Source organism: Centropristis striata, chromosome 2 (genome assembly GCF_030273125.1).
Source record: "Centropristis striata isolate RG_2023a ecotype Rhode Island chromosome 2, C.striata_1.0, whole genome shotgun sequence".
In the NCBI taxonomy this organism is placed as follows: Eukaryota; Metazoa; Chordata; class Actinopteri; order Perciformes; family Serranidae; genus Centropristis; species Centropristis striata.
This window is the reverse complement of record NC_081518.1, coordinates 31,268,855-31,290,454: the sequence shown is the minus strand read 5'-3', so window position 1 is coordinate 31,290,454 and position 21,600 is coordinate 31,268,855. Positions and strand designations below refer to the sequence as shown.

Here is a 21,600-nt window from a genome sequence, read left to right as displayed (position 1 = left end):
GGAGCTGTATCAGTTTTGGAAAAGTATATGGAAAATTATGCAGCAGTTTTTTGGACAGCAAATCCCATTATGTGTACTACATTATATTTGGGGAACCCGCTAAAAGAAATAACAGGTACAGATATCTTCTAAAAATACTGATACAATCACTCGTAAATGGTTACGAACCGACTCAACCGTAGTAGACAATTGGCTATAGATTGTCAAAGGGTAAGAGAGACTGACTTTCCTTCTGAGACTGAAGAAAGATTTATATATCGCCAAATAGGCAAAATGGACATCATACTGGAAAGAATAAAGGACGTGGTTGGTAGTTCGCCTCCTCATTTTTTCTTTTATTTTCTCTTTCTTTTTTTGTGGTTTAAAAAAGCAACTCTGTTATACAATTTTAAGATATGTTTTGTATTTCATGACTTGAGAACTGGATGTCAGGCATAGATACTTGTTGGTCTGTGTGTTTGAATTTCTTGCTTTTAACCAAATGTTCGTGGTAAAAAAATTTATTTAAAAAATCGATTATCTTTTTGAGCATCTATACAGCATCACAAAACATATCATAAAACTCAAAAAAATAAAAGTATTAAGTATCAATATTTTGTAGCTGGTATTCAGTTTAAGTTACCCATAAACAGGTTAGCTGTTTCCCCCATGCTTTAAGTCATTATGCTAAGCTAACTAGCAGTTTGCTGTAGCATATTTATTGGTCATGGGTATCAATCTTCTCATCTAAGTCTCGGCAAGAAAGCATATTGGTTAATTTAACATAATATCAAACTATTAGTTTTTTGTTTATTTTTCAGATGTTGCCATGTTGAAACTGTCACAACTGTCATGTCCATTGACACAGTACAGTGCCTCATTATGTATTTGGACAGAATTTTTAGTTTACAACAACAGCTACAACTAATCTTTGTATAAAGGAAGCAATGAAGTGCCACAATGGAGAGACTAAAATGTATTTGTGTATCTGCATCCACACTCACACCGTCTTATTTGTGTTCCTGATGAGCTGCTGAAGCTTAACAAGAGGAAACACAGCATGAATGCCCATTAACAAGGCGAAAGCACAAACCACAACTACAAAACTTAACTGAGCCCTCAGCTCTGCAGCCACTGTGGGACAATAACTCAGTGTACATAAAACACAAGCAGACACACATTTGTTTGCTGGTCCCCGACTCTAAAAATAATCCTCCTCATAATGAGGTGCAGCAAATAGGCTTTTGGGGTTTCCAAGTTTTGTATGCGCATTTGCACTTTAAACGATGGCAAAAACACAAATGTCGCAACTGCGCAGAGACAACTTAAAAGTAAGCGAGGTGTGTCTCACTGTCCCTGAATAGAACTGAGGGTTTAGTGTTGGCTGTGATTTAAGAAGAGGAGACAGAGAGAGGGAGATGAGAGACAGATGAGAGGGAGAACGAGGGAAAGAACCCCAAGGAAACTCATTTATATTCAGGATGGAAATGAAAGGATTGATGGTTAAGCATTCTTCAGCTGGATACTTTACAGCCTTCAGTGCCTTTGTTTCATAAGGCTGCATTCGTGGGAGCTTTACATAACTCGTTAATGACCCGCGGAGACAGACGTGAGAACAGGGAGAGGGGATGGGTGGGTGGATGAGTGCATACTTGAGCCTGTGATAGCACCTGAACATGGACACCTTTCTTTCCTGGAGCTCATTGAGCCACTGAGACTGACAGCCACAGCTAACTCTGGATTTAACTTACTATAGAGGCTGTGTGTGTCTGAGCTCACTGTGTAGGAAAAACTCATTTTCTCTCAAAGTATCACATTACTGCGACATGCATTTGTCAAGGACATTTACCACATCATATTTAGCTAATATGAGCAGAAAGTGTGTCCATAAAGCATAGTGAGGGCTTCCTTCTTATCAGGCAAATCAAGCAACCAAAGTTAGCAACTCAGAAACTCCAAGAGACACATGGGTTTGTTTTCAATGAAAACATGGTGGAAGGCAGAGACACGCTGACATTTTTTAGCCTTCTGGGAAAGTTTGAAGTGTGGTTGTATACTGGTGCTGAAGGAAACTTTACAGTGACATATAAACTTGAGTTAACATTTCAAAGGCAGGCTGCTTACGCACCCTTTAATGTATGTTTTCTGTCAAAATTTATCGTAGAAAGAAACTGTAAACAGGCATTATCTTCAAAATTGGAATTTTCCTACAGTCCTTGAACAGATCATAGGTAAAAAAGTAACCAAAATGAAGCTTAAAATTATGATACTATTGTGATACTCACTAATTGTGATCACTATATTCTACATTTAATTTTCATTTAAACATCGCCTAAATAACGTTTTTGGAATAACTATATCAGAAGCTTACAGAGCTACTGCCTTAGCACCACTTGGCAGATCAGATCACAACTTAGTTCTTCTGGAGACTTGTTACAAACCCTGTGTGTGGAGGCAGCCTGCAACTAAACTCACAGTCAGGAAATGGACACCAGAGGCTACTGGGGCTCTAAAGGACTGCTTTGAATGTACAGACTCACTGGGATATGTTGCTGGAAAAAGAGGAGAACAGTATGGACAATGACAGACAGGTTGACTACTTTACTGATTACATCAACTTCTGTAGAGACACAGTCATACCTACAAGGACTGTACACTGTTTCCACAATAACACACCTTGGATTACTAGTGATTTAAAGGCAATCCTCAATGAGAAGAAGGCAGCTTTTAGAGATGGTGACAAATACATATATACACATTCTGTCCAATCTTAATGAAACTTGGTATATGATCTTCAGACCAAGTTGAACAAATGTGTCAAGCAGCTTTTTCCAATTCAAAACCATTTGGCTCTCTGACAGCCATGATAATCTTAAAAAGTTCAGAGCACTGTTGGTAACACTATATATTACTGGCTTTTCTGGATATAGGTTACTTTTGTTGTGTGTTGAAATTATATATACAAATACAAAATTGCCAGTGATATTTAATGAGCTCAGAACACAGTTGGTAACACTTTATTTTACATGGTCCCTAATACAATGTATCCAACCTATGTACTTAGTAAAAAGTAAAGTGTTACTGCACTGTTTGAGCAGTGCTATGTAGCCTAATATTGCTGTTGATTATGTGAAAATGTTCTGAAAGCACTAGGCACAAGTAGTTACATATAGTTTGAAATACAAAATAATCCATTCCAAAAACATATAAAAGCTGCAAGCAATGATGAAGGGGCATGTATAGTGGTTGGCACCAAGGCTGGTTGAGACCAGGTTTATTTTCTAGGTTCTAAGCAGGTTTAATGTCAATAAGAGTTAAAGTTTAACACCAGGATGCTCAAAGATCAGAATGGAAGCCAAATTCTGGTGCGCAAAATAGTTTTGGAGCTATTTGGAGAGGTCTGGCAATATCACCAGATATTGAAAAATAAGTTTGCAATCCACTTATGCGAAGATATAGGAGTTAAAACACATTTTTGATATTGCACCGCCCCCTAGATGTCAAAGGTCACCAAATTGTGTAGGTGTTCCCAGGATGATGTCATGACTCTATGTACCAAGTTTGGTTAAGATATGTTAAAGGGTTGCTGAGAAATGGGCTAACTTCCTGTTTGGCGACTTAGCCATTAAGTTTGATTGGTTGTCACGGCCAAGCACCTTTAGATTTCAAGAAGCTTTTGAATGCATTCGTGTGTCATGGATACCTCGTTTGTGAAAAACGGATGAACGGGTCAAAAGTTAATAAACATTCAACTTTGACCTGTTGGTGGCGCTAGAGCTCTTGAGCTTGTGTTGCCTACACAGTATCACCACTTGAACTCAAGTAATGGGTGGTCTGCTGTTAAATTATTACAATATTGGGGAATTATTACATTATCAGGAATTGCGAAATGAAGGCTAACCTGATAATGTAATCAACTCCCATTAATGTTATATTTTATTACATTATTGGTAAAAAGTGTATTACATTATTGGGAAATGCACTTTATTACATTATCGGGAAGTTATTACATTATCAGGTTTTATTACATTTTCAATGGACTCAAGTGCAGATTTTTATTACATTATCATGAATTTATTACATTATCAGGTTCTACAGTACACACACACACACACAAAATTCATTCCTGCCTGTACACAGTAAATGCCAAAATACACCCATGCAAAATCAACATTAAATGGTAAACAATATTTTAGAAAACACTCAACCATAAACTGAAATATAACAAATAAGTGGTGCTATCAGTGAGAGGCTGGCCATCTGGAGCACCTGCAATATTTTCCCAATGGGACAGTCCAACTGTTACGAAAAGATTAAAAAATGTCCCATGCTGTTTGATCTTGCATTAGGCTGGCCAGCCAGCTCCAGACAGGTGTGTGTGTGTGAGTGTGTGTGTGTGTGTGTGTGTGTGTGTGTATGGCAAATACAAATTCACAACATCTCATGAGTCCATCTCTCCAACTCAAGCCAATTTACAGTATGGACTGTTTTCCCCCTTTGAATTTGGATTTCTACCTCATTAATATTCAAGATGCTAAATGTGAATTTGATAATTAATCTAAAAAAAACCCAAAAGCTGGCATCAGTATTTGCACTGTACCAGGTAATATGGTTGTGCCTGCACTGGTAGCCTGAGCTTTCATTCTACAGCCTGTATTTGTCCTGTGTGAGAGGACTGATAAAAGGATCATGAGGCTAAGGAGCTGATAACCCACCGGGCTGAGTCATGATAAACTCGAGGGCTAATATGGCAGATGAGTGACCAACCAATGCAAACAAAAATGCCCCCAAGTGATTACACCGTCCCTGCTGCTGAACTGCAAATTGAAATACAGAATTATGCCAAATATTGTATAATTTTACACTGGAGATTCACATAGTGGACAGTGCAGATAAAATGCTGCCACTTAAAGACAACTGCAAATTTTTATTTTTTATTTTCTGTCAAATAAATATAAGTGTTGAATGTTGGCATTAAACATGGCCAAAGCTTCAAATAATGTGGTAAATAATTGCGGTTTCCAACTGTTTTGAATGCACTACTCAACTGTACTCTGGTACACTACTGCAGTGTTTACATCATTGGTTCTCCATATATTTTCTGCACAGATAAAGAATAAACCAGGGACCCCCTAATGCATCTGAATTTTAATTTAAAAGAAAAATGTATTCGTCCCAGAATGGGGAAATTCAACCTCGACATTTTAACCAACCCTTTTACACACCAGTGAACATACCGTGCTTAGAAACAGTGGGGTGCCTTGCTCAAGGGCACTCCAGTCCTTGACCGGTCAGTCCTGGGATTCTCTAACCTCTAGGCCACAGACTGCACGTGTGGTGTTTTCAAGTCTTGAAAAGTCCTTGAAACTGAATGTAGGTGATATTGATTTTGTTGTCTCCTTTCATTTGTTCTGCAAAAAGCTATCACAAAACATTATTTGGATTGTTTACAGCACAAAAACATCTAATTTAATGTGATGAAGAACTGACATAATGAGTATGTATATACTGAATATAGATATGCAATTTACCTCAGCTTTACAGTGGTGGAATAGCTTATAAAATGCATCACCATCACATCCGCACATGTACATGTAGCTACATGCTAAAGTCCTGGTTGCCAATATAATTAATATATCCCCAATTTCAGATCTTATTCCTGCTGTAAAATGTTTGATCGTGTAGATTTTGGTGTCACAGCTTTTATTGGTTATTTTTCATGGTAGAAAGTTTCTCTTTACTCACAATAACGTAATAACAGAAGGTTAGGTTTGTGGCTCATGGTAACGAGGACCGTTCTAAAAATAGCACACACGTCATTATACATACACGTATGGTTTGCAGTTGTGAAAAAAAGACAGCAGTTTCTGTGAATTTAGGCTACAAAACAACTGACTTTTGTTTACACACGTGACACGGAAATTACGTTAAAAAAGAGAGATTCCTAAAGCGTGAGCCCAGAAGTATCATAAAAATCGTTAGTTACGTAAAAACGCCAACCCGTTCTCCTGGGTGAAAGGCCGCCATCCAGCACTACTACTACGTCCACAAGATGGCGGTGAAGGACGTAAGACGTATTTACTAAAATATAAATATGAGTTGAATTTTGCGGCATGTACAACCACCTTATATTGCAAATTTTGGAGACCAGTCTCCTTTTTTGGGTCGGGGGGCTTAAAGAGACAGGCACTACAACGGAGCATCTCAAAGAAAGGTGAAAAGATGTGCAGCAGCCATGGGCATCATGAGAAAAATGACTCTGTAATTATGTTCAAATATCCTAAGAATTGAAAGATGGATTGTGTAATTTATATTTATGGGGACAAAAGTCACTCTACAGTCACAGTAAATCTATAATAATCCTGGTATTGCTACAAGAGCGGTGTTTAACCTTTTATCACAAAGCTGAGCAGTTTGTTAAGGTTCAGGAGAAAGTTCATGATCCCAGGTACAACATGAGCAAACCGTTTCACCCGCCGACAGCAGACAGGTCTTCCCCCGGTCATTGAGTCGGCGTGAAAAAGGAATTTGTGAGATAAACCTGGCTTAGGAATCTCACTTTCTGGTACATCCCTCTGGAGGACATTCAGGAAATTAAACGGAATACACAAACACTCACACTCTGGTATGTTATCAGCCTCTATCCCTGTTTCCATCCCTCTGAAGTACCAAAGACCAGTAATTACTGTAAATGTTGGAGCGACAGAGGAGAGAGCAGAGAAAGCGTGAGTGAGGATAAAGGAGACGAGAGAGAGATAGTGGCTGTCGCAGCTGGAGCCAAAAGCTGTTCATTAAGCCAACCCCACCCCCAACTCAGACACACACACACACACACACACACACATTAGAACATACTAACAACACACACATATACATGCAACATGCTATCTCCTGCAACATATTGCTGCTCAAATCACTTTGCAGAATTAAACGACAATATCCAGACTTGTATTCAGAATTATTCTAATTTTCAGCTGTTCCTCCTCCCCTTCTCCATTTCCCTGTGCTAATGCTAGTTTTCTATTTTTCTGGTCATCCACTCTTCTTTCCACACTCCTTTCCTTGTCTTGTCTCCTTAAACTCCTGTCATTTCCCCTTAATTTTCCATCTTTTTCAGTTCATTACTTACCGTCCTCCCTCTTTCTATCCTCTTCTTTCCCACTCTCTTTAGCTCCAGCTCTCTCATTTCCTTACCTTCTTTCCTCTTCCCTTCTTCCTCTCCTCCTCTTCACGTCTCCCCGTGAGCCCACACACATGCAGCCAATATAAGTCAATTAAACAAATGGTTTTTATTCTCTCTTCCTATTACACTGTCTGCGACTGCATTCATGATGGACTTAAAGTCATTATAGTAAGCTGTGTGTGTGTGTGTGTGTGTGTGTGTGAGTGAGATTTTGCAAAGCCTAAGCTAATTAGGTAGCGCCCATGGCAGTGCCAGCTACAATGGCAGACGGGGGAAATGTTTGAGAGATAAGGCTGAACATACTAACACATACACACAAGGATTACTGTAATGACTTCACACACACCGCTGTTGACAGGCAAACACACATGTACCAGGATACAGAAACATGCTACATGTGTTTTCCTTTATTGTGGCTATATTGTCATATTTTTCTTATTTTCTCCTCTTAAGAACCCTCTAATAATGTAAAAACTGGGCCAGTAACTACATCCCTCCCGCTTTCTTTTCCTTCATTATTGGTCAATTATTCAGGAAAAAAGTTTGTTGTACTTCTGCATATGATGTACTTTCTCCCACACAACATGTTTGCAGATTGAGAACTTTTCCATTTGTTAAGGTACGCTAGTTTGACAGAATCTGCATCTCATTTAGCTGCTCAACAGATGGCCAATAAATATAAAGGAAAGCCATGAGAATAAATTACTCCTACACACAAACAACAAGTTACACTCCACAACACACATCTGTACACACAGAGAATTACACCTACACACAGATACACACCAGTTGTATTACGACAACCCTGACATCCAGAAACACACAAAAAGTTATAACAACCAAAAAATGAGAGTCAACACACACACAGAAAACTTACACCTACACACACAGAGAAAATTTACACCTACACACACACAAACACACACACACACACACACACACACACACACACACACACACACACACACACACACATTCATTTCTCCGGTAATTGAAGCCAAAACAGTTTTCAGCAGGGGTGTAAATTTATTGGCTCCACACTCACACATGACATCCAGTAGGGAGTGTGTATGAGTGTGTGTGTGTGTAGCCTATCTGTGATAAATCGTCTCAATACATAGGTAATAAACAATACAACATACTTTTCCATAGGGAGTCACCTTGCTTTCAGAGGAAGTGTGTGTGTGTGTGTGTGTGTGTGTGTGTGTGTGTGTGTGTTCCCCCAAGAGCCCCACTTACAGCCTCATACACACAGAACCATAAATACAGCTACTTCAGACCTTTTATTGAGCAGTGCATGTACTCTCTGCTCCTATCCTTCATCCACACTTCCCCCATTCTTCTTCTCCTCTCATTCTTTTTACTGCTTCCCCTATTTTGTGCCCATTTTCCATCTGTGGCTTTTACTCTTCCCTCTACCCTCTGTGATTTGTCTTTCTTTTACCTCATTTCTGAGATTCTCTCTCTCTCTCTCATCCATTTTTTCCTACTTTCTGTAACTTCAAATCTCCGCCTGTTCCTCCCACAACACTTTCTTTTACTGTTTGTCAAGCCAATTATTCTTAATAGAGATGGCCGATATGTATTGAGAAATGTAAAATATTATATGTAATTCAGATAATTGAATTATTGCAGGTGAATTATCGTCCAATAAAACAATGATTTTCAAAGTTTAACCCCATTAACTCTTTGCCAACACTGGCATTTAGGGCAGCTGACTCTGTTTTTCAGAAGCTGTGACATCCTCAGTTTTAATGCTACAGTGAAGGTATCAAAAACCAAAACACAGAGGGAATCTATTGGTACCAGGCGTGTCATAACATCCTGTTGGGAAGGGCTTCAAAGTTTTGCTAAGGAGAGGAGGAGAAAACTAACTGACATGCTTATTCCATGTAATCTTAGGCAAAAACAATGCAGATCTTTTCATGTAGTACAATTGTGTTATTTTCACCTAATGTACCTGCATTTCTTGAAACTTGACCTTGTGTAAAATGACCTGTTAACAGGCTCATGAAACTTTACAACCTAGAGCTTTCAGGCAATGGATGGCTTTCTTATGTACAGTATATTGATAAATGAATTAATATTGTAAAATTTCCTCTGGGGAAAGATTTCAAACTATGCCCTTTAACCTCAAAATGTGTGTGTGTGTGTGTGTGTGTGTGTGTGTGTGTGCAACGTGTATCTGGAGGAGTGTGCGTGCTTACGCGCTCATTTGTGTGTGTGTGCGTAGTGAAAATCGCATAAAGTTACCTGTGTGTGTGTGTGTGTGTGTGTGTGTGTACGTCGCGAAAAACTCGTATTCTGTAGAGAAAAGTAATAGCACACCGATCCCGATCAAACCGCACATTTTGATATATAATTTTCCTGCAACTCTTCAAGTTGTAGGACTAGTAGCGGGACGAAATTGCGTCCAGAAGAGGAAGAAGAAAAATTCCACAGTATAACAACACTGGTCCCTTCAGCTATTGCTGTATGGGAGTTTTGAGAGTGCACACAAATTTGAATCTAAACTGAAAATCCTGTTCTTGAATTAATAAAGTCAATAAACCCTATATATACATTTTAAATTACATATTGCATGTTATTCTTTTGACTTTTCTGGGGCTTTTAGGGGTCCTTTTATGCAAGATTTTAAAATCGAAAAGCTGGCATTTGCCTGTTACAAAACTAGGCTGTGAGGTGTCTTCACAGAGCTATATATAACTCTCATATCAAAAGCTACAGTTTAACAGAGTTGAACTCAGAGCGAATGAGAAGAGGGACTGTCAGTGAAGGAGAAAAGTGATAGTCAGGCAAGAGAGAGCAAATGAATGAGACTAAGAGAGTGAGACCAAGACACAAAGGAGCAGGTAGATAGAGAGATGTGAGTGTGTGTGTGTGTGTGTGTCTGTGTCTGTTATGGGGTAACATGTCGGTCATGTAAGGGATGTGTATGAGAAATGGGTCTCAATGCAACGAGGGCTGATGCAGCATAACAATATGTTCACAAACCTACTGGCAGGCTGGTAAGTACACGCAAACACAATTTGACGCACACACACACACACACACACACACACACACACACACACACACAAATATGTACATGTACATGCGCACATGCACACACATGCACGCACATACAGACAAATACACATTTATGTCAGGGAGGATCATAGGAGCATAAACATACATATGTAGGTATATACAGTATGTATTTGACATAAGCATGCTACCTAAACACATGTACACACACAGAGATACATACACAAACACACTCCAGAGAAGGGCAGTTGCTTGAGGGAAGCAATAAAATGTGCTGCAGCCAGATCTTATCTGTCACTGCTTATTGCACCACCGCAGTTTGACCAAAACACACACACACATCACACACATACAGAAACCCTTCTGTAGTCCACAGAAACACACAACAGATCGGAACCTGGTGCAAGAATACACACATCCCACTCCAGTATATCTGCAAGAAAAGCCACACACATACACGTGCACGCACGCACGCACACACACACGCACACACACCATTACATATATAGCACGTCATACACACCAAGGTACACACTCCCTCCTTCACTGCTTCCTTGGGTATATTAAGAGCAGTAATGATGCTGTAGCATTACTTCATTGTGTGTGTCTGTGTGCATACATGTAAGTGTGTAAGTGTTTGAGTAACCCTATTAGGCTGCTGTGGAGGGAGTAGCTATTAGCATAAAGGATGGTTTTATACAGCACCAAACACTCCCACACTGTAAAAGACCAGACCCCCTCTCACACACGCACACACATGCACACACACGCACATGCACAGTAATGACCCATTTTGTTAAGCGCATAGAACAGTCCAGGTACACAATAATAAACTCCTCATTTGTTATGTACTTGAGATATTAACAAAGAGCAAAAAAGGAGGAGGGGACAGAGAGGAGAAAGGAAGAGGGGAGAACAGAAAGGAGTACATATACAGTAGAGTATAATCAAAAGGAGAGAGGCATGGAAAGATATTTAAAAAAAAGATAGAGGGACAGACAGAGACAGTTGCATGGACAGTTAAAGCAGATGAGAGAGAGACAGAGCACAATACAGAAAGAGAGAACACAGCTGAGAGGATGAAGACAGGGAGGAAGTCCAGGATGCTGTCCATGCGATCACAGTGCCCCCTATTGGCAGCCTGTAGAATACTATTCTGGGTATTGGTAAAACGGAGAGAGAGAGAGAGAGAGAGAGAGAGAGAGAGAGAGAGAGAAAGAGAGAAAGAGAGAAAGAGAGAGAGAGAGAAAGAGAGAAAGAGAAAGAGAGAGAGAGAGAAAGAGAGAGAGAGAGAGAGAGAGAGAAAGAGAGAAAGAGAAAGAGAGAGAAAGAAAAAGAGAGAGAGAGAGAGAGAGAGAGAGAGAGAGAGAAAGAGAAAGAGAGAGAGAGAGAGAGACTGTTTTCTGTGTTACTTGGCTTCTGCTTCTTCTTCTTCCTCTGCTTTTACTTAGGCATTGGGAAAGAGGAGCCGTATCTGAATATAGGTGGTGTTAACCATACATTTACATTACACATCACATCTACATTATCATAATACAGGATATTGTAAACACACATGCATGCATACACCAAGAAAAAAAAAATAAAACAGGGTTTCGGTGTAATACAAGACTGTGGGTGAAATATAAAGCTTCTTCATCAAGATGCTCCAGCAGTCACATACAGGATTATTCCAGTGAGGGAAACGATTCACAGCTCAGTTGCTCATACTGATTGTTATACCATCTCCACAACCCTACATCACAACACACTGCTGTCTGCAGCTGTTTCAAGAAGCGCTCAGCCAAAACACTTCATACTCGCCACTGCACTTCCTTGAGTGCAGAAGCAAAAGCCTTCATTCTGAAAGTTAGATCGCTGAAGTTTGAAATGTTTGAGTTCACAACAATATAACACCGCTGGTCTGTCTTTCTTCATCTGTTCCTGAATGTACTGTAGTGAGTGACAGATAGTGAGCCGTACCCATCATGCTGTTCTGTGGTGGTCAACAATCAATATGAACATAACATGCAGAACTGCAAGATTAATCGATTATCAATAATTGATCGTTAAGAATTTTGTCAATCATGTAATTGTTTTATCGATTCGAGGGTTTTATAAAACACAGTTAATGTTTTGTGTGTGTCTCTGAGCAATGTAATGAATTTCACTGTGTGGCGGTAATAAAATATCCTAGCAGCGGGGGGCGATATAGCCGGGGGTAAACATGAGGAGAGCAAGGCCAAGTCTGGTGGTGGATCGTTTTGAGTAAAAAAATGACTCCGTTCATTCTAGACACTGTAATATGGTGTACAAGTACAACACAACAACAACTCCAATGATGTACCACTTAAACAACGTTTATCAGACCGTGGTTAACAATGAACCCTACTCTTAACCCACCATCACCTCAGCGTTAGCCCGGAGGAGCTGCGACACTCAATGGGCAGAGAAAATCACAGAAGGCATCTGCAGAATGATTCAAACGGATATGCTGCCCATAAGTGTCGTCGATGGGAAAGGATTTCAAGCTGTCATTAATTTACTCGAACCAGCTTATCATATTCCGTCACGGCGTACCATCACCAGGCTCATAGAAACTCAATACGAGGAGCGAAAGCAGGAGCTGCTAACAGAGTTAGCCACAGCAAACCGCGTTGCTATAACCACGGACTGTTGGAGCGCTTTAACAGCTGAGAGCTATATCACAATCACCTGCCACTATATTTGCAACAACTGGCAAATGAATTCAGTGGTCCTGCTCACTGAAAGCCTTCCAAGCAGGCACACAGCCGACCTTCTCGCTGAGAAGATGAATGAAGCGGTAGAGCAGTGGGGATCTGAAGGCCGCGTTATCGCCTGCGTCCACGACAACGCGGCCAACATCACGGCTGCCAACAATCCCACCAGAGTCAGCTGGGTTTCTGTTGCCTGCTTTGCACACACACTTCAATTAGCCATAAATGTCGGAATTTCTCTATACATGCATCAGGTAATCTCTGCAGCAGGTATTTTCAGTCATGGACATTTTTAATATGAAATATTAACGATTAAATCGATAATTAATCGTTAAGGTTCACGATTATCGATCGAAAAGATTTATTCAAATACCCATCCCTATGCAGAACTAATAAATATGTCCATTTTGTCTCATAAACCTGCACTCAACATGGTAGGTCCTTGGTTCCTAGATGTGAAGTTGATCAGATGAACATTTGTTGAGGAAAGCAAAGGACAGACAGACAGAGAGTCTTTACATTATAGTTAGATAATTGTGTTGCACGAGTAGTGATAGAGATTCATTTTCTGTTTGTTTAGCCTTTCTAAACACAATGTAAGTTCTTTACAAGTAGGGCTGCACAATTTATTAGTATTTTATTGAAACTGCAATATTCTGTGAAATAAAAATTGCAGCAGGTACAAAGTGTTGGTGACATTAAAAATATGTAAAAATAAAAAATATTTTTCCCACATCATGCAGCACTATTAACAACCAAGTAAAATCCAGCAAAACTCAATGACAAAGGAAGAATGACGCAACTAGACAAATGAATAATTAAAATAAAACAAAGCACAAAACTTAAAACTGAATAGTAACTCAGTTATTATGGTATCCACATTAAATTTCCAAGCTCCTGGAGTAACATGGAGTTACATTTCCCTTAAGAACACTAAAACCCCTGCTTTCAAAAAAAATGTTTTGAATGTTTCTTTATACATCAATACAGTAAAATAACAAGACAGTGAAAGTCAAAGAGACAGAATGAGAGGGACAGACCGTACCCTCCGGTGTGTCACCAGCTTCAGCATGGTTTGAGTCAGCTCATTGTCCAGCACTTCCACCCATACAGACACACTACAAGTCTAACAGCAGTACAATCTCTCAGCAGTTTCTGTCACACTCTGATGAATTATTAAAATCTAATTTCCGTGGCTCTTATTTTTGAAAGGTATCACCAAGTGACAACTTATGTCAACTGACAAATTTATTTTCAGTGAGTGACTTTCATAAAGCCCTCCAATATCTGTTTACATCTCATGTTGAGACACATTTTGTACATTTCCTGCTTTCTTTTAATCTGTGTCTCTATCTGTCTGACTTCCTCCTCTCTTCTCCCCCCCCCCCCCCCCCCTCACACTGTCTTGTTCTCTTCTATCCACTCTGTGCTGTTCGCTCTTCATCTCCCTCAGATTGTAGCAGAATTCCCATCGGTATCTGAAACTGCATTTAATCAGCAGCTTTCCAGTTTTCCCAGCTTCACAATCCAATCCCAAGCACGCACGCACACACACACACACACACACACACACACACACACACACACACACACACACACACACACACACACACACACACACACACACACACACACACACACACACACACACACACACACACACACACACACACACACACACACACACACACACACACACACACACACACACACATATTTCATCTAAGATATTACACTCTCTCTCTCTGTTACTTTCTCACTTCACCTCCATAATTCTTAATAAATTATGCAAAAACATTGAAACAAACACACACACAACAATTTGTGTGTGTTTGAGAAATTAAATTCTCCAGGACACACGCTGCAGTGATGCTGCTGTCACATAAAAGAAAGAAAACAGGACTGAGAGTGTACAGCAGCTCTGTACGGCTGTACACCAGACTGTCAGCGCCAAAGTGTGTAGTTTATCCTCAGCAGTCGTGGGGATAATGTGAACTGGTTGTGGGAGTGGCTGTCATGCTAACATGCTAACAGTGACTTTGTTGAAGGGGACCTATTGTGCTTTTTCTTATTTTCTTTCATACATATAATGTAACAGTAATGTAAAAGTAATCCATCTAAGCAAAAACGGTAATGTTATGTGTAGCATTCTAAAAATAGTACACACGTCATTGTACATACACGTTAGATTCCCGGTTGGAAAACGGCTGCTGTTTCTGTGACTTTAGGCGACAAAAGTTATGTTATACCCAGGGGGCAAAACCCATATTTTTTGGAAAACTGACACGGAATGTTGTAAAAGGTTTCACACCAGAAATGATATCTAGGACCTTCAAGGATCACAACCTGGGTGGACAACCCGGTCAACTAGCTACTGGAAAGCTACAGGGGGCCAAAATCCCCCTTTTGGGGACATTTTCCTGGCGAAATTTTGTAAATGCAAATATTTAGGTACTACAAAGGCATAAATAGACCTACAACTTTAAAATTTGGCAGAGAGTATCCTGACACATAGGGGAAAGCAGGAAAAAAAGATGCTGGGGTTTACTGCAACTCTAGTTTAAGATATCACCCTCAACATGCCAAAAAAGACAAAAAAAAGTACTGTTCGCCTGACAAATGCTCATGAAAATTCATATTTTTCAACACTTTATGTTGAGTATCTATACCTAACATATATATAGAAAACTTCCCTAATTCATAAGCTTCCATTTGAGTCCAAGATGGCCTTTCTACTAGCTACTGGAAAGCCATAGGGTGGGTCCCAACAATGCAACCCCTATTGTGAAAAAAGAGTCAATTATGCGGATCAGACTCCATTCTATTTCTGAGTGGTTATTTGGAGATAGATTTGGAGAGATCATTCTATAAAAAACTGAGCCAACCTATCGAAAGAGCACAAAATACACTTTCAGATGATGCCTTGGTTAAGCAGCTTGGTTCCCACTAAAGCTACATGAGGGAACTGTGCATTTTGTGGTCTCCCCAAAATGAACAAGCAGTGCACTTGTGGTCTTCTGGATTGCTGTTCAAAATAGGTAAATATGCTTAAAAAAATTATTTCTTTATAAAATACTGAAGGGTTTACATTAATATTATATACAGAAGGACAGTATGTATGTTTGCCACCTATGCTAATTTTAGATTTTTTGATGTTTCAGAAACTGAGAACTGTTTCAGCTTGCTAGCAAGCTATTAAGCTAGCAGCTAACATTCAGCTAACATTCTGAAAGAAACTGTAAGTCCCTTGTACTGTATTTTTCATTTTATCAATATATATTTTATATATATATATATGTTTATCACTGATTGAGAGTATTCCATGTGATGTACCAACCATTTGTTGCAGTGCTGTATGGGATTGATGCCACACCATGATGTACACGATGAAACATCTATACTGTATTTAGCACAAGTAAAGAATAGAGTGAGTATATTGAGACAGGCTGCACTACATATGCTTCAATATATTTTTATAGAACATTATATTCAGTGGTGGCTAGTGGTGAAATTGATTGGGTGGGTTAACAAATAAATTATAAAGTAAAAGTAACTCTCTCTCTCTCCCTCTCTCTCTCACACACACACACACGCGCGCCGTGATCCACCTCATTCATGTTAGCGCCTGCCATTTTTCTTCTTCTTCTTCTTCTTTTTCTCTCCCATCTTGTCATTGGTCTGAAAACAGCAGTATTGGGCTAAATGAAATCAGCCCAAATGACAAGTAAATCACGGGGGAGTGAAACAACACCTGTCAATAAGTTACCGGCCACCAGCCTGCTTCTAATTGGTCAGAACCGATCGGCCTGTGGGCTGAATGAAAGTAGCCCAAATGGACAGCAAATGGAGAGGGCGGGACATGGACGGGCCTGTCAATCATTTACACCCGGAAAATAAATTAGAGCACCCATTTAGAGATATCCATGTTTTCCTTTTAACTATTTGGTGCTTTTGCCACTTTAGATTTGACTAAAACTACATTACATTACATTACATTACATGTCATTTAGCAGACGCTTTTGTCCAAAGCGACTTACAATAAGTGCATTCAACCTGATGGTACTAGACATAGACCACAGGAATCAAGTAAGTACATAACTTTAAGAGCTAACTGTCATTGCTACAAGAGTGCTATATGTTAAAGAAGAAAAGAATAGAAAAGAAGAAGAAGAAGAAGAAGAGCAATTTTTTTTTTTAAATATATATATGTGTTAGGTGACCATGGCTTAACCGAGGTATTGTTGGAAGAGATAGGTCTTCAGCCTGCGGCGGAAGATGTCCAGGCTGTCTGAGGTCCTGATGTCGGTGGGGAGCTCGTTCCACCATTTGGGAGCCAAGACAGAGAAAAGTCTGGAAGAGGTTTTGAGGCGAGTTGACCCACGCAGGGTGGGAGTCGCCAGCTGTTTGGCTGATGCAGAGCGGAGAGGACGGGCAGGAGTGTAGAGTTTGACAAGGTCCTGGATGTAAGTAGGACCTGAACCGTTAGCAGCAGAGTACGCCAGAGCTAGAGTCTTGAAGCGTATCAGCCACTGGTAGCCAGTGCAGGGAGCGGAGGAGGGGTGTTGGTGGTGAAAATTTGGGAAGATTGAAGACCAATCGAGCAGCTGCATTCTGGATGAGTTGTAGAGGTCGGATGGCTTTGGCAGGCAGACCTGCCATGAGGGAGTTGCAGTAGTCCAGGCGTGAGATGACCAGTGCCTGGACCAGGACCTGGACCAGGACCTGGACCAATGCCTGGACCAGGACCTGAGCTGCCGTCTGGGTGAGAAACGGGCGGATTCTCCTGATGTTATGCAGCAAGAATCTGCAAGATCTGGTAGTGGCGGTGATGTTTGTGGAGAGGGACAGTTGGTTGTCAAGAGTCACGCCAAGGTTTTTGGCGGTTTCTGTGGAGACAACCACTGTGTTCTGGACAGTGATGTGGAGGTCAGAGGTCAGAGCCCTTCCCTGGGAGGTAAAGTAGCTCAGTCTTGCCCAGGTTGAGTTTGAGGTGGTGCGAGGACATCCACTGGGAGATATCGGCCAGACATGCAGAGATATGTGCTGCTGCCTGTGTTTCAGACAAACTAAAACTAAACTTTAAACAACAATCTTTTGTATGTTATTTAGACAACTATAACTTTCTCATCTTTATTGCATAATATAGGGAGGGCTTACCCTGCTAGCCCATTTATACCAGCCATCACTGATTATATTGTAATTTTTCACAATTTAATCCACTACTCTAAATTTACAATTATATAATTTGAGTAATTTCTTTGTATGTTCCTTCTTGTAGCAAGATGACAAGCCAGCCAAAGAAACGTGGGAGATATTGCCATGCGGCTGAAACATGGTCTGGTGGCAAGGGTTGTGAAGACAAAAGCACTGACTACACAAAGTGTATCATATGTCAAGGACAGTCTGATACATACCTACACTTTATTACTCCCATAACGAAATCCAAGTTTAAAAAAGCCATTAATGCGCGTCAAGATGAAGTCTTCCAAAGACTGCACCATGATTCTGTGTCAGAAAAATGGTTGGAAGACAGTGCACCAAAGTGGCACCCAAAATGTCGGAATTGGTACATAAATGAGAGGAGCTACCAATATGCTGAGAAGAGACGTTCAGCTGATGTGAGTGCACAAGCATCAGATTTAGCTGATCCAGGATTCAGCTCCTCACACCATGATGTCAGGTTCACCAGGCGAAACACTGAAAAATTTAAATCCAAGAAGAGGTGTATAATTTGCAATAAGCAGTGGCTGCGAGGAAAGGAGCCAACCTCTTTGGTATCCTGTAGCAATGACAGTTAGCTCTTAAAGTTATGTACTTACTTGATTCCTGTGGTCTATGTCTAGTACCATCAGGTTGAATGCACTTATTGTAAGTCGCTTTGGACAAAAGCGTCTGCTAAATGACATGTAATGTAATGTAATGTAATGTAGTTTTAGTCAAATCTAAAGTGGCAAAAGCACCAAATAGTTAAAAGGAAAACATGGATATCTCTAAATGGGTGCTCTAATTTATTTTCCGGGTGTAAATGATTGACAGGCTCGTCCATGTCCCGCCCTCTCCATTTGCTGTCCATTTGGGCTACTTTCATTCAGCCCACAGGCCGATCGGTTCTGACCAATTAGAAGCAGGCTGGTGGCCGGTAACTTATTGACAGGTGTTGTTTCACTCCCCCGTGATTTACTTGTCATTTGGGCTGATTTCATTTAGCCCAATACTGCTGTTTTCAGACCAATGACAAGATGGGAGAGAAAAAGAAGAAGAAGAAGAAGAAAAATGGCAGGCGCTAACATGAATGAGGTGGATCACGGCGCGCGTGTGTGTGTGTGTGAGAGAGAGAGGGAGAGAGAGAGAGTTACTTTTACTTTATAATTTATTTGTTAACCCACCCAATCAATTTCACCACTAGCCACCACTGAATATAATGTTCTATAAAAATATATTGAAGCATATGTAGTGCAGCCTGTCTCAATATACTCACTCTATTCTTTACTTGTGCTAAATACAGTATAGATGTTTCATCGTGTACATCATGGTGTGGCATCAATCCCATACAGCACTGCAACAAATGGTTGGTACATCACATGGAATACTCTCAATCAGTGATAAACAGATATATATATCTATATATATATAGATATATATATAGATATATATATAGATATAGATAGATATATAAAATATATATTGATAAAATGAAAAATACAGTACAAGGGACTTACAGTTTCTTTCAGAATGTTAGCTGAATGTTAGCTGCTAGCTTAATAGCTTGCTAGCAAGCTAGCAAGCTGAAACAGTTCTCAGTTTCTGAAACATCAAAAAATCTAAAATTAGCATAGGTGGCAAACATACATACTGTCCTTCTGTATATAATATTAATTTAAATCCTTCAGTATTTTATAAAGAAATATTTTTTTAAGCATATTTACCTATTTTGAACAGCAAGCAATCCAGAAGACCACAAGTGCACTGCTTGTTCATTTTGGGGAGACCACAAAATGCACAGTTCCCTCATGTAGCTTTAGTGGGAACCAAGCTGCTTAACCAAGGCATCATCTGAAAGTGTATTTTGTGCTCTTTCGATAGGTTGGCTCAGTTTTTTATAGAATGATCTCTCCAAATCTATCTCCAAATAACCACTCAGAAATAGAATGGAGTCTGATCCGCATAATTGACTCTTTTTTCACAATAGGGGTTGCATTGTTTGGACCCACCCTATGGCTTTCCAGTAGCTAGTAGAAAGGCCATCTTGGACTCAAATGGAAGCTTATGAATTAGGGAAGTTTTCTATATATATGTTAGGTATAGATACTCAACATAAAGTGTTGAAAAATATGAATTTTCATGAGCATTTGTCAGGCGAACAGTACTTTTTTTTGTCTTTTTTGACATGTTGAGGGTGATATCTTAAACTAGAGTTGCAGTAAACCCCAGCATCTTTTTTTCCTGCTTTCCCCTATGTGTCAGGATACTCTCTGCCAAATTTTAAAGTTGTAGGACTATTTATGCCTTTGTAGTACCTAAATATTTGCATTTACAAAATTTCGCCAGGAAAATGTCCCCAAAAGGGGGATTTTGGCCCCCTGTAGCTTTCCAGTAGCTAGTTGACCGGGTTGTCCACCCAGGTTGTGATCCTTGAAGGTCCTAGATATCATTTCTGGTGTGAAACCTTTTACAACATTCCGTGTCGGTTTTTTTACTTTGCCCCCTGGGTATTATGTTAAATGTTATGTTATATACGTTTGTTAAAAGTAATTTACTTGTTTTCACACCAGATACAAACCCTGTTCTCCTGGGTGAAAGTCTGCCGTTTGTTTGGCCATTTGTTTGACCCATCCACCTCCCCTCCCTCCCTCCTTCCCTCCTACCCAGAGTATGACATCCGCCATTTAAACTCTGCATCGCCGTCAATCAACACTACTACGCCCTCATGATGATTCAAAAGTGGCCGCGGTCACTAACTGTGCACAAGGTCAGCAGCTGATCATAAAGCTGCACAGCTTCTCCGCTGATCATAAACATAGTGATTGTGAATTAACCAGCATCGCTAACTGTGCAGAGTGTCCGGTGCTTGTTGTAAACCAACAGAGATCACTAAGTGAACACTGTAGCAACAGCAGCACATACACACTGTACTGCTACTGAGCTAACTGTTGCCTATTAGCAATTTGCAGACTGGACGCTAAGGGGTTCACAACCCCTCCGGCTCTGCAGCTGGGAGAGACTTCTGCAGGAGGACTGTGCTTCGACTCATTCTTAGTCCTTACTCCAATTACACCAGAAAAAGTCGCTGGATTTGTCTCCAGTCGCTCTCTTGAAAAATAGTCGATTCGGCAGCTTTGCAAATTGCGCGTGTTGTTTTCACATCCCGCTTAGCGAGAAAAAAGGCCCTGCTTTTCAACAGGAACAAAAAAAGTCCCGACAGAAAAAGTCCCGACAAAAGTCCGCTCCGGGCGGCTCGTATTCAAATTAGGGGCGTTTCGGCGTGTGAGACCCGCCTCATTCCGGGTATTGGGCGGTAGTGGAAAAAGCCCTCACGTCATCTAATTTATGGGCAACTCTTGCTCATTTGCAACTGATGTTTGCTTTAATTCATTCTCACACATGCTCATATAATACATACAGAGACACACACACTTGTTGGAATTCAAACACATCAGAGCCATAAAATCTCAAAAAGGAGTCACACAAGCCAAC

At 40.2% G+C, this 21,600-nt stretch overlaps 1 protein-coding gene across 1 annotated transcript in view; it reads right to left on the bottom strand.

Moving 5' to 3' along the window:
- smyd3 (SET and MYND domain containing 3) overlaps positions 1 to 21,600 on the bottom strand; it is a 100,617-nt gene that overhangs the window by 58,194 nt on the left and 20,823 nt on the right. The gene's annotated exons all lie outside the window — the stretch shown is intronic.